General features: G+C 48.3%; 1 pseudogene; it reads right to left on the minus strand.

Moving 5' to 3' along the window:
- Positions 1–9,279: 9,279 nt before the first annotated feature.
- On the minus strand, positions 9,280–14,479 carry LOC127236304 (dehydrogenase/reductase SDR family member on chromosome X homolog; annotated as a pseudogene).
- Between the last annotated feature and the right edge of the window lie 556 nt (positions 14,480–15,035).

Consider the following 15,035-nt stretch of genomic DNA (forward strand, 5'->3'; position numbering starts at 1 on the left):
AGGGAGTTCCAGGAGAAGGGTATAAGGAAGAAACCATCCGAATTGATCCCAGACTCACCACTAGCCGAGGCCTGGCGATGGGGGACAAAGGCTGGGCTGATACTCAAGATGTTTCTGAACCCATAGGCAGATCTAACGGGGACCTGGCACTCTCCAGCTGAGGATTCTTTTGCCAAGGATCTGAGATGGGGGTCAAGGATCCTGCAGGCAGGAACTCAGAGTGGTCTTGCAGAGATAGGTGGATACGTAGGAGGGGGCATGGAACTCCAGAAGAGGACAGGCAATGGGCATAGGAGACCAGGCCAATGGAAATTACAGGTGGTACCACATGGATAGGCAGATCTAGTGTGCTCTATAACTTGTTATTTTATAGGATAACTTTTTTTATTTAATTTATTATTTTAAATGTCAATCCCAGTTCCTTCTCCCTACCTCCCTCTCTCCCTCCCTCACCCTACCTCACTTTTACCCTCTCTGCCCTCTCACATGCACCCAATCCACCATCCCCTCCCATCCCCCCACCCCAATTCCATAAGTAGGGGAATGCCATCCAGCTGGGATCATGTAGATCTTACAGGTCATGTGAAGTAGGGACTAGGGCTTCTCTCCTGCCTCTAGGTGAAGGCAGTTATCCCTTCATGGGAGATGTGTTCGCAAGGTCCTTTTGTGCACCAGGGATACATCCTGGCTCCACTGTCTGAGGTCCCTTAGAGTGCTCAGTCCTTCTGGCTGGGACCCATATTCAGGGGGGCCTGAGTCAGGCCCATGCTGGATTCCCAGTGATCAGTCTGGGGGCACATTAGCTCCTCCTTGTTCAGGTCAGCTGTCTCTATGTGTTTCTGCAGCCTGGTCTTGTCTTCTCCATCTACATCTAGGTTCTAGTTCGACTCAGTGTCTCATTTATTAAATGTTGCTCTAAGTGTCTGTGTCCCTGCAGTTATGTTCAGCAAGCCGTCTCCCATAACAATTTGTTCAAGGGTACTTCCTACTTTCTCTTCTAAGAGGTTCAATGTGGCTGGATTGATTTTGAGATCTTTGATCCATTTGGATTTGAGTTTTGTGCATGGCAAAAGAGATGGGTCTATCTGCAGTCTTCTACATATCCTCATCCAATTGTGCCAGCACCATTTGTTGACGATGCTGTCCTTGCCCCTTTGTATAATTTTAGCTGATTTGTCGAAAATCAGGTGTTCATCTGTGTGTGGGTTCCATATAAAGTTGATTATTATCCTTTCAAGGTCAGTGAAGAATTGTGGTGGGATTTTAATAGGTACTGCATTGAATCTGTATATTGCTTTTGGCAAGATTGCCATTTTTATTGTTTATCCTACCTATCCTAGAGCATGGGAGATTTTTCCATTTTCTGGTATCTGATGATCACTCAGACAAACCCCTTTATGTTCAAGACTTTATCAGGTACCACAGTAAGTGTAGGATTAGATCTCTGTTTTGCTACCCAACCAATATTAACAAGACCAATTGCACTCAAGCTTTAATCACTGGAGTTTTGGTGCCTCTTCATCCAGGAGCTATGGGACTATTGTTAAGATGCACTATTACCCAGTTAAAAGTATTAGAGTCATTCCAGGAGTAATAGATTGAGATTTTCAAGAAATAAAAATCATGGTTAGGGCAGAAATGGGCATATTAATGATACCACAGGTTGCTCAGATAGTTCAATTGGTTCTTTTCCCTACTTTTAAAACCAGCAATCCCTTTCTAAAGAACACCAGGGCATCTGCTGGTTTTAGGCTCACAGGCTCCATAGGTGCCTTTAGTGTATCAAGTCTTGAACAGTGCCACAAGCTTACATTTACCATAGTTAGAGACACTGGAATTGATTCCTCAGTACTAACCAAAAACATTGGCCACATGCATGGCCTCTTCAGCCAACTCCAAATCATTTATAACAGTGGGTATGGCTGTGGCTACAGAATGTAGCATTCAGCTTCTTAAATGGTCAGATGATGAAGGGCATACAGTACTTTTTCAACCTTCTGTGTTAAGACATATTCCTGTTAATCTTTTGAAAAGAGATGTGTTCAGGCCATGTCAGCAGTCCTTACTACTGAGCCTGTTTAAAAAAATTGTTAGCTCACCAAGGTTATGTACAAGGACGAGGACCAGGTAAGTTCCTCCACGGTGACCCTGAGTGTGTTGCATCCAAAAATTTAATTATCAAAGTAACTGGATATCACTCTAGGTTAGGCTACTTTCCTTAGGGGCTATTGCTGTCCAGCCTGTTCCCATTTCTATTACCTGGAAAACTGATAGCACAGTCTGGGTGTAGCAATAGCCCTTATCTATTGAGAAATTATAGGCTGCACATCAACTTGTACAGGAACAATTAGAGGCAGGACATATTGTTTCTTTCACTTCCCCATACAATATGCCAATTTTTGTTATAAAGAAAAAATCCGGAAAATGGAGACTCCTACAAGGTCTCCATGATGTTAATGATTGTATGTAGATTATGGGAGCCACACAACCTGGCTTATCTTCCCCTGTATGTATTCCTCAAGGCTATCGTTTATTAGTTATAGACCTAAAAGATTGCTTCTTTACCATTTCCTTGCATCCTCAGAATAGTGAGTGATTTCCATTTAGCATTACTTCTGTTAAATTTAAAAAGCCCTATAAGAGATATCAATGGGTGGTGTTGCCTCAAGGAATGGCTAAGAGTCCCACTATTTGTCAAATTTATGTATCTTTGGTAATTGCTCCCATTAGGGAGAAATTTCAATCCCTGTAAATTATACATTATATGGATGATATTATTTTGGCTGGCCCAGATCCTAAGGAAGTGAATGAGGCTTTTTGAGGAAATGTAACATAATCTTCAACTAGCTAGTTTAAAAATAGCCACAGAAAAGATACAAGAAGAATTTCCTGTTACAATCAGTTTTCCTGCCAGCCTGGTCCCACATCTGTGCCAGCCCCAAATAACACACAGAGACACTGTATTAGAGATAAAGCTGTTGATCTGTTACTAGCATTTCTTATTGGCTAGCACTGTCTTAAATATTAACCCATTTATATCAATCTAAATATTTCCATGTGGTCTTATCCTACCAGAGAGAGGGGCCGGAGATCTTCTCTCTTGGTGCTACATGTTGACTCTCTTCCTACCTCTTCCCAAATCTTCCTTGTCTCCTTGCCCTGCCTATCTCACTTTTCTATTGGCCAACAGGGTTTAATTCACTTACAAATATGACAAACATATTTACAAAAAGACATCTCCCATCATCTCCTCTTTTCTCGAAAATAGCATAGCTAACATAGCAAAATACATAACATAAACAATTGTCAAATAAGAACCACAGTTAACAATATTCGGTCCATTAACATATAACAAGATTTAAAGAAAATACAACATGGTCTATCTTACCTTGGTGAGACTAAAGTCCTGTATGTAACTCATATTTAGTCCTAACTAAGGAAAACTATAACCATAACCATGTGTTTTCAACTCCATCAAAGACCACAGAAGGATAGTATATATGCTCTACAAATGACTTAGACAACTTACTACCTGATCAGCCACCTGAAGAGCTTCTGTAATGTTCCATGTTCAGCCGATAGGCCATAGTGTGTCCTGCACACTCCTGAACGAAGCAGAACACTTTATTTTATTTTATTTTTTTATTATTTTATTTTATATAACATAGTCCCATTACTGAAAACAAACATTTATACACAATATTTGGGAATTTGGGCGTCGTTCTTTCCAAACTACTTCCTGCTGGTAAGGGGCGCTGTCTTGGGGGATTCGAAGAAGATTCAGAAATCCTGGCTGTAGTGTGTAGGGCTCTTTTGTCCAGCAGTTTTGATTGCAGGATCACCTTATACTCTGTTTCAGGCAGTCTGGCGTGATAAAACCACATTAGACTGGTAGGAATCCACATCTTTTCATTTTTTGTGGAAACAAAAATAGAAATCCTTTTCCCCAGTAACTTGTCCTTCAACTTAAATTTTGGAGTCGAAGCATTTTTTTTTAATTTAATTTATTATTTTACATGACGATACCAGTTCCCTCTCCTTCCTGCCATTCCTTCCTCCCTCCATCCCTCTCTCCCTCCATCCCTCCCTTTTACACTCTCTGCCCTCTCACATGCACTCTAAACACCGTCCCCTACCATCCCCCCACCACAATTCCATATGTAGGGGAATGCCATCCAGTTGGGGTCATGTAGATCTGACAGGTCCTGTGAAGTAGGGACTAGGGCTTCTCTCCTGTCTCTAGATTAAGGCAGTTATCCCTCCATGGGGGATATGTTCACAAAGTCCTTTTGTGCACCAGGGATACATCCTGGCTCCACTGTCTGAGGTCTCTTAGACTACTCAGTCCTTCTGGCTGAGACCCATATTCAGGGGGGGCCTGAGTCATTCCCATGCTGGCATCTCAGCTCTCAGTCTAGTGGCTGTTAGCTCCTCCTTGTTCAGGTAAACTGTCTGTATGTGTTTCTGCCGCATGGTCTTGTCCTCTCCATCTGCATCTGGGTTCTAGTTCGACTCAGTGTTTATGTATAGGTGTTTGATCCTGTTTCCAACAGGCATTAGTTGAGGGATCCATGGAGAAGTTAGTTGTTGATCTCACTCTGCAGGAAGGGCATTTATGATAGCCTTTCCACGGAAGCTCAAATTGGTAGTTGGGAGCAGTCTTGTAGTTCTCTAGACCTTTCTTTATGTTCAATTTTATCTTCAAACCAATATTTGCTCCCTCTTTTATGTTCTCTCTGACTCTCTCTTCCAATCTTCTATTCCTAACCAGGGTCAATCTTCCTGGTCGCGCATGTCTTCCTTTCCTCCCCCTCATTTTCTCCTAATTCTCTCTCCATTTGATGCCCCCCCCCACTTCACCTGAGCTCTGGGGGACTTGTCCCTTCCCAGTTCTGTGAAGGACATTATATGAATCTATTAGAATACACCTTGTATCCTAGTTCCTCTGGTGATGTGAATTATAGGCTGGTGATCCCTTGCTCTAGGTCTAAAATACATATATCAGTGAGTACATACTGTGTACCTCTTTTTGTGACTGGGTTACCTCATTCAGGATGGTTTCTTCAAGTGCCATGCACTTGCCCACGAATATCAAGATACCATTATTTTTTTCTTCAGAGTAGTATTCCATTGTGTAGATGTGCCACTTCTTCATTAACCATTCTTCAATTGAGGGTCATCTAGGTGTTTTGATTATTATATGTCCAGCGGTCTTTTTCTTTGGTCCAGCCTATTTGGGGTTCGGTATGCTTCTTGTACTTTTATGGGCTTGTTCTTCTTCAGATTTGGAAAGTTTTCCTCAATGATTTTGTTGAATATATTTTCGACACCTTTGAGCTGGCCTTCCTCACCTTCCTCTATGCCTATTATTCTTAGGTTTGGCCTGTTCATGGTGTCCCACATTTCCTGGATGTTTTGTGTTAAGGATTTGTCGGATTCATGATTTTCTTTGGTCGATGAATCTATTTCTTCTAGTTTATCTTCTGCGCCTGAGATTCTCTCTTCCATCTCTTGAATTCTATTGGTTATGCTTGTGTCCGTAGTTGCCGATTTTTTTGCCCAGCTTTTCAATTTCCAGCATTCCTTCAGTTTGTGTTGCCTTCATTTTCTCTATTTCAGTTTTCAAGTCTTGAACTGTTTCCTTCTCCTGCTTAATTGTTTTTTTTCTTGGTTTTCTGTACGTTCTTTGCTTTCCTTAATTAATTTGTTCATTTCTTCCACTTTTTGTTTGTTTTTCCTCCATTTCTTTAAGGGATTTTCTCACATCTTCTTTGAGGGCCTCAGGTCAGATAGTGAACAGTAATTTGGTAATGGTCAGAATTCACTATGGGAAACGAAAGTGGGTAAAAGAGAAGTCACAGGTCACACAGGGAACAGGAAGTGTGTAAAGGTGGGAAAAAGTAGTAGGTAATAGAATACCCACAGCTAAGATATGGAAAAGAAAGCGAGTAGGAGAGGGGTCACAGGACAGGTCACACAGGAATGGAAATTAGGAAAAAGTAAGGTCACAGTTCACCCAGACAAAAGGAAGTGGGTAAAGTAGAGGTCACAGGTCACACAGAGAACAGGAAGAGACGTACATCATCCCTGTCTACCATAAGTGCATAAAGGAAAAGTGACAGGTCACACAGGGAACAGAAGATTTGTAAATGAAACAGGTTACAGAGGGAATACTAAGTGTGTGAGAGAGATGTCACAGGTCACACAGAGTATAGGCAGTGAGTAAGAATAGGTCACAAGTCACACAAGGAATGGGAACTTGGTAATGGAGAAGTCAGAATTCACCATGGGAAGCAAAAGTGGGCAAAAGAGAAGTCACATGTCACACAGGGAACAAGAAGTGGGTAAAGGAGAGGTCACAGGTCACCCTCAGAATGAACTGAAAGTGGGAAATAGACATCATCCCTGCCAATCGGAAGGTCATACAGGAATCAGGAAGTTTGTAGAGGGCAAAGGTCACACAAGGAACAGGAAGTGGTAAAGAGGGAGGTTACAGGTCACACAGAGAACAGGAAGTGTGTAAATGAAGTCACAGATCACACAGAAGACAGGAAGTGTGTATAGGACAGGTCACAGTAAACATAAAGAATAGGAAGTGGGTAATAGAGACGGCAATGTCACGAAGGAAAAAAGAAATGGGTAAAGGAGAGATCCCGGGTCACACGGTGAACCGGAAGTGGGCAATAGAGAAGTCATAGGTCACAAAGGGAACTGGAAGTGAGTAAATGTGACGTCACAGGTCATACGGGGAACAGGAAGTTGGTAATGGAGAGGTCTCAGGCCACATAATTAACAGGAAGTGAGTAAGGAGATATCAGAAGTCACACAGGGAACAGGAAGTGGCTATAGTAGTGGTCAGATATCATAGAGAGAACTGGAATTGGGTAAAGTCAGAGGTCACTGTTCACACAGGGAACAGGATGTGGGGAAAGGAATGGTCAGAGGTCACACAAGGAAGTGAATAAAGGAAAGGTCAGAGTTCACATTGGGAACGTAAGTTGGTAAATTAGTGCTGTCTGGTCATGTCGGAAATAGGAAGTGAGAGATGTACACCATACCAGTGAACAGGAAATGGGTAAACTAGGTGTCACAGGTCTCACAGAGAACAGGAAGTGTGTAAGAGAGAGGTCACAGGTCACACAGGGAACAGGAAGTGGTCAAAGAGAGGTCACAGGTGACACAGGGAATAGAGAGTGAGTAAAAGAGTGGTCACTAGTCACACAGGGCACAGGAAGTGTGCAAATGACTTGACAAAGTTGCCTAGGATCTGGATGTAAGGTCACAGGTCACCCCATTCATAGGAAGTGTGGGTCACCCTGGGACAGGAAGAGTGGGTCACAGCACCTCCCATTAACAGGAAATGGTTGTCATAGTTCCCCTTTTAACAGGAAGTGGGGGTCACTGTTCACCCTGGAACTGGAAGTGGCGGCAGGGAGGGTTGGGACCCTGGGGAGAGTACCCAATGAGGGTGTGGATCCCTGGGGCTGTGCATACCCCTCCCCTGTCCCCCACAAGCCTCTCCACTTTCTCAGGAGCTCTTGCCCAGTCCTGATCTGGATCAGCCAAGCTGAGGCCGGAGAGGTTCCAAGATGATTTGCCTTGGCCCTCCCATCTCCACCCCTCCCTGTCCCACCCCACCTGAACTCAATTTAAAGCACTGGGTCCTGGGGTCGGGGCAGACATGGGGACAACATAACCACCTCCCAGGGGGACGAGGAGGGGACGCTGGACAGGGACTTCTGGCTGCTCATTGAGGTGGAGCAAGGCTTCATGGTGTTGTAGGTAGGTAGGGTGACCCCAGCTTGATGCCAGCCTGACCTGATTGTGGCCCCTTTGTGCCCCATGGAGACCCCCCATATGACCCCCGTGTGACTCTACTCCTGCATGACAGGTGCTTGACCCCAGCATGACCATGGGAGATCCCTGTGTGACCCCAGTATGAATCTTGAGTGACTGCTGTGAGACCCCAGGCAACCCCAGTGTGACCCCTGGGTAACTATAGCATCACCCAGGGTGTCACCAGTGCAGAGTGCCCCACACCCCCAGCTGCTCTTCTAGGCCTGTGAGCTGGGAGTCTTTGACGCCCTCGACTCCGCACTCAGGGACAGGACGACCTGTAGCTGGCTGGGGCCATGGGACTCAGCACTCACTGGGTAAGGTTGCTGCTCCTTGCCTGTGTTGCCATCAGGCAACTGTGGATGGTGGATGATGGAGGCGGGAGATGTCAACAGGTGGGGCAGGGCATGGCGGGTGATTTCAGCAGGCAGGGCATGGCCAGGCAGGTGACCTCAGTGGGCGTGTGATGCCCTAGCCCTGCCCACTGAGATATTATCCTATTGCAGTTTAATAAGGATCTGGATAAACAATTAGGCTGAACAGATGTTTATTCAGGGAGAAATAACTCACAACATAGGTGAACACCAGCAAGTTCCTGCTTCCAAGAATTCCTCCGGAAGTCCTCCTGTCCCCATGTGGCTTGCAAGAGAGAGTTCTCTCGCCTCCACAGACCTAGTAACCCAGGTCACTTCCTCCCCCTGGTCCACCCCTCAATGGGCGTGGTCAGTGCCACAGAAGGAGACAAAGTGAATATCACACATTACCCCACACTTAAAGCCATTCACTAAGGCTTACTCCCTACCCCAACCCTGGCCCCAGGCTCCTATGCACTAGCCCTGCCCCAGGGCATGCCCTGACATCACTGGGTCCTGCTTTTGGCCCCCACCCTCTGCCTCTGACCATGAGGACACCGGACCGCCCCCTGATCCAAGTCCTGATGTCACTCACATGGGCCCCTACTTCAGAATCTTGACCCCATCCCTGCCCCTGCTCTACCCCTGCCCTCTGCCACCTTCCCCTGACCTCACCCCTGAACCCACCCTGACCCTGCCCTCTGCCCCCAGGCTCCTCTGCCCTTACCCCCTGTCAGTCAGAGACGACTCATCCCTCTCAGATATAGGGGACCAAGGTGACCATCTTAGATACCCCAGGCAGCCATCTTTGATATTCCAGGGCCGCCAATTTTGATTCACCAGAAATGCTGCCAGAGCCCCACCCCCATCTCTGAGATCCATGACTGAGTCATCCCATTTGGGTGTTTAGATCTCAGTCCATATGTCATTGGGAGGGACCGTCTCTGTCTTGTCTGGTGGGGGTCTGTTGCCCTGATGTCATCGCATGGCTAAAGCTTCCCCCTTAGGTGCTGGGCGCTGAGTCCTCCTCTGTCCTGGGCGGGGCCTTGGTGAGGTGGGCGTGGTCTGCCGCCCTGATGTCTTCCCCGGGTCCCAGCATCCCTTGATGCAGTGGGTGTATCCCTGGGTTCCTGGGCATCCTCAGTCATCCCTGGCCACACCCACCACACTCTCGGCCACTGCCCACAGCCGGTCTTGCAGCTCTGGGTCCTGCGTGCTTGCAAGGGGCTCGGCTGGGGCCTCGTCCGTGAGGTACAGGCCACCCCGTCCCTCCAGCTCTGGGGCAGAAGCCGCATAGACAGAGGTCCAGGCACCTTCAGCAGGGGTCTGCAAGGGGCGGAGGGTGGTGCGCTCAGTGCTCCTCACCCAGTTCTCGGCTCCTCCTCACTCAGTGCTCCTGACCTATCAGTGCTTCTTCCTCAGTGCTGTTTTCCCTGCACAGTGCTCCTCCGTACTCCCAACTCAGTGATCCTCACCCTGTGCTCCTCACCCAATTCTCAGTTCTCCTTAGTGCTCCTCACCTATCAGTGCTTCTTCTTCAGTGCTCAGTATTCCCTGCACAGTGCTCCTCCATAGTCCCAACTCAGTGATCCTCACCCAGTGCTTCTTCCTCAGTGTTCAGTGTTCCCTACCCAGTGCTCCTAACTGCTCCAAACTTAGTGCCTCTGACTCAGTGCTCAATGCTCCACACTCACTGCTCATTCAGTGCTCCCTGCCCAGTGCTCAGTACCCTTCACTGAGTGCTCCTCACTCAGTGCTAAGTGCTCTCACTCAATGCTAGTGCCCTTCACTTAGTGCTCAGTGTTCCCTGTGCAGTGCTCCTCCGTACTCCAAACTGAGTTGTCCTTACCAAGTGCTCCTTGCTCACTTCTCAGTGCCCTTCAGTCAGGGCTCCTCACTCTGTTCTCGATGTTCCCTGCCCAATGTTCCCCACCCAGTGCTTCTCACCTTGAACAGGGCCCATCCCAACAGGCGCTTGGCAGCCCGTATGCCCCAGCCCGCATGCCAGTACAGCGCTGTGTCCACGACGCCAGGGTCGGCCACGCTTGAGGTCACAGGGTCACCGCGCGCCATCAGGAGCCACTGCAGCCGCCTGGAGAACAGCACGAGCACCAGCTTGCTGCCCGCATAGGCTGCGGAGGCGGAGTGGGGGGGGGTCTGAGGGGAGCGTCATGCATGGTGAGCATGGGTGTCGGGGTCCTGGATGCCTGTGGGACCCACTCCCTGTTCTGCCCTGCCTCTGACTTCCCCCCATGACGCACTTCCTCTACCCTGACTTCCTTCAGAGCCCACTTCCTGTCCTCTGACTTCCTCCAGGACCCAGTCCCTATCCCCTGAATCCCTCTAGGACCCACTTCCTGTCCTCTGACTTCCTCCAGGACCCACTTCCTGTCCTCTGACTTCCTCCAGTACCTAGTTCCTGTCCTCTGACTTCCTCCAGGACCCAGTTCCTATTCCGTGAATCCTTCCACGACCCAGTTCCTGTCCCTGAATCCCTCCAGAGCCCACTTCCTGTCCTCTGACTTCCTCCACGACCCAGTTTCTGCTCGCTGACTTCCGCCAGGACCCAGTTCCTGTCCTCTGACTTCCTCCAGGACCGAGTTCCTTTCCTCTGACTTCCTCCAGTACTCAGTTCCTGTCCTGTGACTTCCTCCACGACCCACTTCCTGTCCTCTGACTTCCTCCACGACCCACTTCCTGTCCCCTGAATCCTTCTAGGACCCAGTTCCTGCCCCCTGAATCCCTGCAGGACCCAGTTCCTGTCCTCTGACTTCCTCTAGTACCCAGTTCCTGTCCTCTGACTTCCTCCTGGACCCACTTGCTCTCACCTCACTTCCTCCAGGACCCTCTTGCTGTCACCTGACTTTGACTAGGACCCACTTCCTGTCCCCTCACTTCCTCCAGGACTCCCTACTTGTCACCTGACTTCCTGTCACATGGCTTGCCCATAGCTACCTGGGCCCCAACCATTAGCCCCACCCCAGCCCGGCCCACCTGGCCCGCAGGGGGTCAATGTCCAGCTCCCCCACATAGTGCGTGGCTGACCCCAGGGTCACCACACGCGACCTCTGACCCGGCGACCCTGACGCCCGCAGCACACCCAGCAGCAGCCTCGTTAGCAGTAAGTGGCCCAGGAAGTTCACTCCCATGTGGCGCTCAAAGCCGTCCTCCGTTTTGCTGGGCAGAACCATCATGACTCTGGCTGTCATGTTGTAGGAAAGGAAGTGAGGGGCTGCAGTAGGAAGTTAGGCCGGGAGGGAGGGGCGGGGGACAGGAAGTGAGGCCAGGTGTGAGGGGAGGGGAACAGGAAGCGAGACTGGACAGACTGGAAATGAGGATGCTGGACAGGAATTGATGTGTGGGTGACAGGAAGTAAGACTCTGGGGGAGGGGATTGAGAGAAGGGAGACAGGAAGTGAGGCTGGGGGAGGGGAATGTGGGGGCAGGTTAAGGAAGTGGGGCTGCAGAGTGAGGCACATGGTACAGGAAATAATGTGTGGGGGACAGGAAGTGAGACACAGGGGTTTGGACAAGGACATCTGTACACAGGGGGTGAATGGAAAGCACCTCCTGTGTGGTTAGGAAGTCGTCAATCATTGCTTCCTGATGGAGCATGATTCCCTCCATTCATGGAGGCCATTTGCATATGCAAATGTAACAGCACGTGCCTTGTAGGAGGTGACACATGGCATAACCACTCTCATTTAATGAATTGTAGAGTCCTGACCTCAGTGATGTTGCACCCTCCACACATTTGCATATTCATCAAGCACTTGCATGCCCATGGCCCATGACTCCATTTGCATATACAAACAAAAAGGAGTATAGCTTGCATGAGAGCATGGTCACCACTCATTTGCATATCCGTGGGTCATTTGCATGTGTACTGCCAATGCCTTTGTGCTAACCCGCTTGTTTATGCTGATATATTCATGAGTGTCATCTGCATATGCAGAAGAGGAGGACGATGAAGTCACTGCTCGCAAGCGCGCACTCACCGTTGTTCACCAGCACGTGCAGTGGGAACCCCAGGGACAGGAAGTCGCGGGCAAATTTCCGCAAGGAGGCCAGGGAGGCGAGGTCACAGAACAGGAAGTGCACTGTGGGTGGGCAGGGCCGGGACGATGTCAGCAGCGAGGAGCCGTACAGGGAGGGGCAACTGGAGCATTGATCATCGAGCACTGAGCTCCCAGCACGGAGCAAACACATCAAGCACCAATTACCCAGCACCGAGCACTCAGTACTTGGAGCACTGTGCACCAAGAACCGAGTACCCAGCAAAGCACTGAGCACCCATTACCCAGCACCAAGCACCCAGCACCCAGAACACTGTGCACCAAGAACCAATCACCCAGCACCTAGAACCAAGTACCGAGCACCCAGTACTGAGCACTCAGAACCAAGCATGAGTACCCAGCATGCAGCACCCAGCAAGAACTGAGCACTCAGCACCCGGAGTTCTGTGCACCGAACACTGAGCACCCAGAGTATCGAAAACCCAGAGCACTGAGCACTGAACAGCGAGCACTGGGAGCACTCACTCAGCAATCATTACCATGCTCACCCCTCCTGTTCTTCGTCTCGGCTTGGATCCGGGTCACGACCTCCTGCGCCTTTGCCTCGTCATTTCCCGCTAAAATAACAGACCAGAAACTTGACCCTGGTGGCCACCCTGAACCCACATCCACCTGGACTCAGCACCCAGCACCCAGCAACCCTGCCCGCCATGCCCTGGCTCACCTATCACCACGCGCATGCCCAGGGCCGCCAGCTGCTGTGCTGTGGCCAGGCCGATGCCTTCAGTGCCTCCAGTCACCAGAGCTACACGGTCGGGCTGCCAGGGCAGCACTGTGGGCGGGTGGGAAAGTGGGGGGCAGGAAGTGAGGGCAGGAAGTGGGTCAGGGCAGAATGTGGAGGAACAATCAGTGAGGCGTTCATCACTGTGCAGCCACGCCGGTTGTCAATCACAGTGCACTCCCCTGTCACTCTGGGGACCCCACTGCACATTTTTCACTAATCTGCCAATGACTTTCCAATCCTCTACATTATTTAATGCAAAACAATTACTTTGTCACATTTTCCATGAATCTGCAGAAAACTTAACAGAAATTTCATTTTTAAATCGATAACAAATTCTATTTATCGCATTTTCACGAATCGGCCAATAAGTTTTCAAAAATTGAAATATCCAATTTAAAAAGTTTATTTTCTCACATTTTTCACGAATGTAACGATGACTGTAAAAGCTCAAAAGTAATTAGTACACAAAAATGCAATAAGTAGTTTCTCATGTTTCTCATATATGCTAATGATTTCCAAAAATCTAAATTATTCAATACAAAATAATTTAAATTCTCACATTTACCAAGCATTTGCCAGTGATGGTCCAAAAGTCAAAATTATTTAATAGAAAAATAATTTTACTTTCCACATTTATGACGAATCTGCCAAAGATTGTTCAAAATCCAAATTATTTAATGCAAAAAGTTATTTGACACATCAATAATCTGGCAATGATTTTCCAAAAATTTAAATTATTTAATAAAAAAATAATTTCATTTCCTACATTTTACCTGAATGCGCCAATGATTTTCGAAAATTCTAAATTATTTAAAAGAAAAATACTTATACTTACATTTTAGACGAATCTGCCAATATGTTTTCAAAAATTTAAATTATTTAATGCAAAAAAGGTTCTTCACATTTTCACTAACCTGCCAATGATTTTCCAAAAAATGTAAATAATTTAACCCAAGATAAGTAAATTTCTCACATATTTGAAGAATCTGCGAATGACAGTTCCACTATGGATGAAACAGTTATTCAGAAGAATCTCAGGAGGGGACTACATTTCCCATCATGCCATGCTTCGACGCCACTTCCACTAAATATGGCGGACGGGACACTTCCGGTAAAAACAACCAGTACTTTCGGTTATTGCATAGCATCTTGGGGGAACGAATACCGGAATGTTGCGACCCCCCCCCCCCGGGAACCTTTTCCAAGTCTCAACAGCTGAGGGAACACGGGAATCCCCTCAGGTTACATCGGGCGCTCGCAAGACCACTTCCGGTTCCCAGTAATGCCGTTGCCCACAAAAAAGATGGTGGAATTGCCACTTCCGGTCCTGCATAACCAAGGTACTCCAGGAGTCCCTGTCGCCGAGGTCACTCACACCGAACTCCCCCCGCTCCCCCAGGCACACATGGACCCCAAGTGACTCACTAGTGGCCGGAAGCCCCCGCGCAGGCGCCGCAGCAGCTGCCGTAAGATGACTGCAGCGCCCACGGCATAGACCAGGAGCACGGCCCGCAGTGCCTGCAGCACAGACGTGGCGGAGGCCACGCCCCCCACCCGTCCCCTTCAGTCCCCGCCCCGTGACGCCAAGCCAGGCCCACGGCTTTGCTGAGCTCAGGGCTGTCAATCACAGGGTCATGAGCCCCGCCCACAGAAGAGCCCTTAGTCATGGCAGCCCTGCCTACAGGAGAGCTGTCAATCACTGCACCTCTGCCAACAGGATAGCCCTAAGTCAGGGCAGCCCTGTTCATAGCAAAGCAAAATAAGGGAAACAATAGTATGCATTTTGCAATGAAGTGTAACCCAAGAAATGTGAATACGAAGGCACGGCTAGAACATGTAATGGCATTGCATGTGATGGCAAGGAAGGCAAAACCAGGAAAAGCAAAGCAAGGCAAAGAAAGGAAATTGAGTGCAAGTCATGCACAAGGCAAGGGAAAGAAATGCAATACAAAGAATGAGCATGCAAGAACAATTTGGCAAAAAACAACATACATCACTGCGAGGCATGACATGGAAACAAAAGTCAAGGAATGGGCATCCAAAAGGG

The sequence above is a fragment of the Phodopus roborovskii genome, unplaced genomic scaffold (genome assembly GCF_943737965.1).
Source record: "Phodopus roborovskii unplaced genomic scaffold, PHOROB, whole genome shotgun sequence".
Taxonomy (NCBI): Eukaryota; Metazoa; Chordata; class Mammalia; order Rodentia; family Cricetidae; genus Phodopus; species Phodopus roborovskii.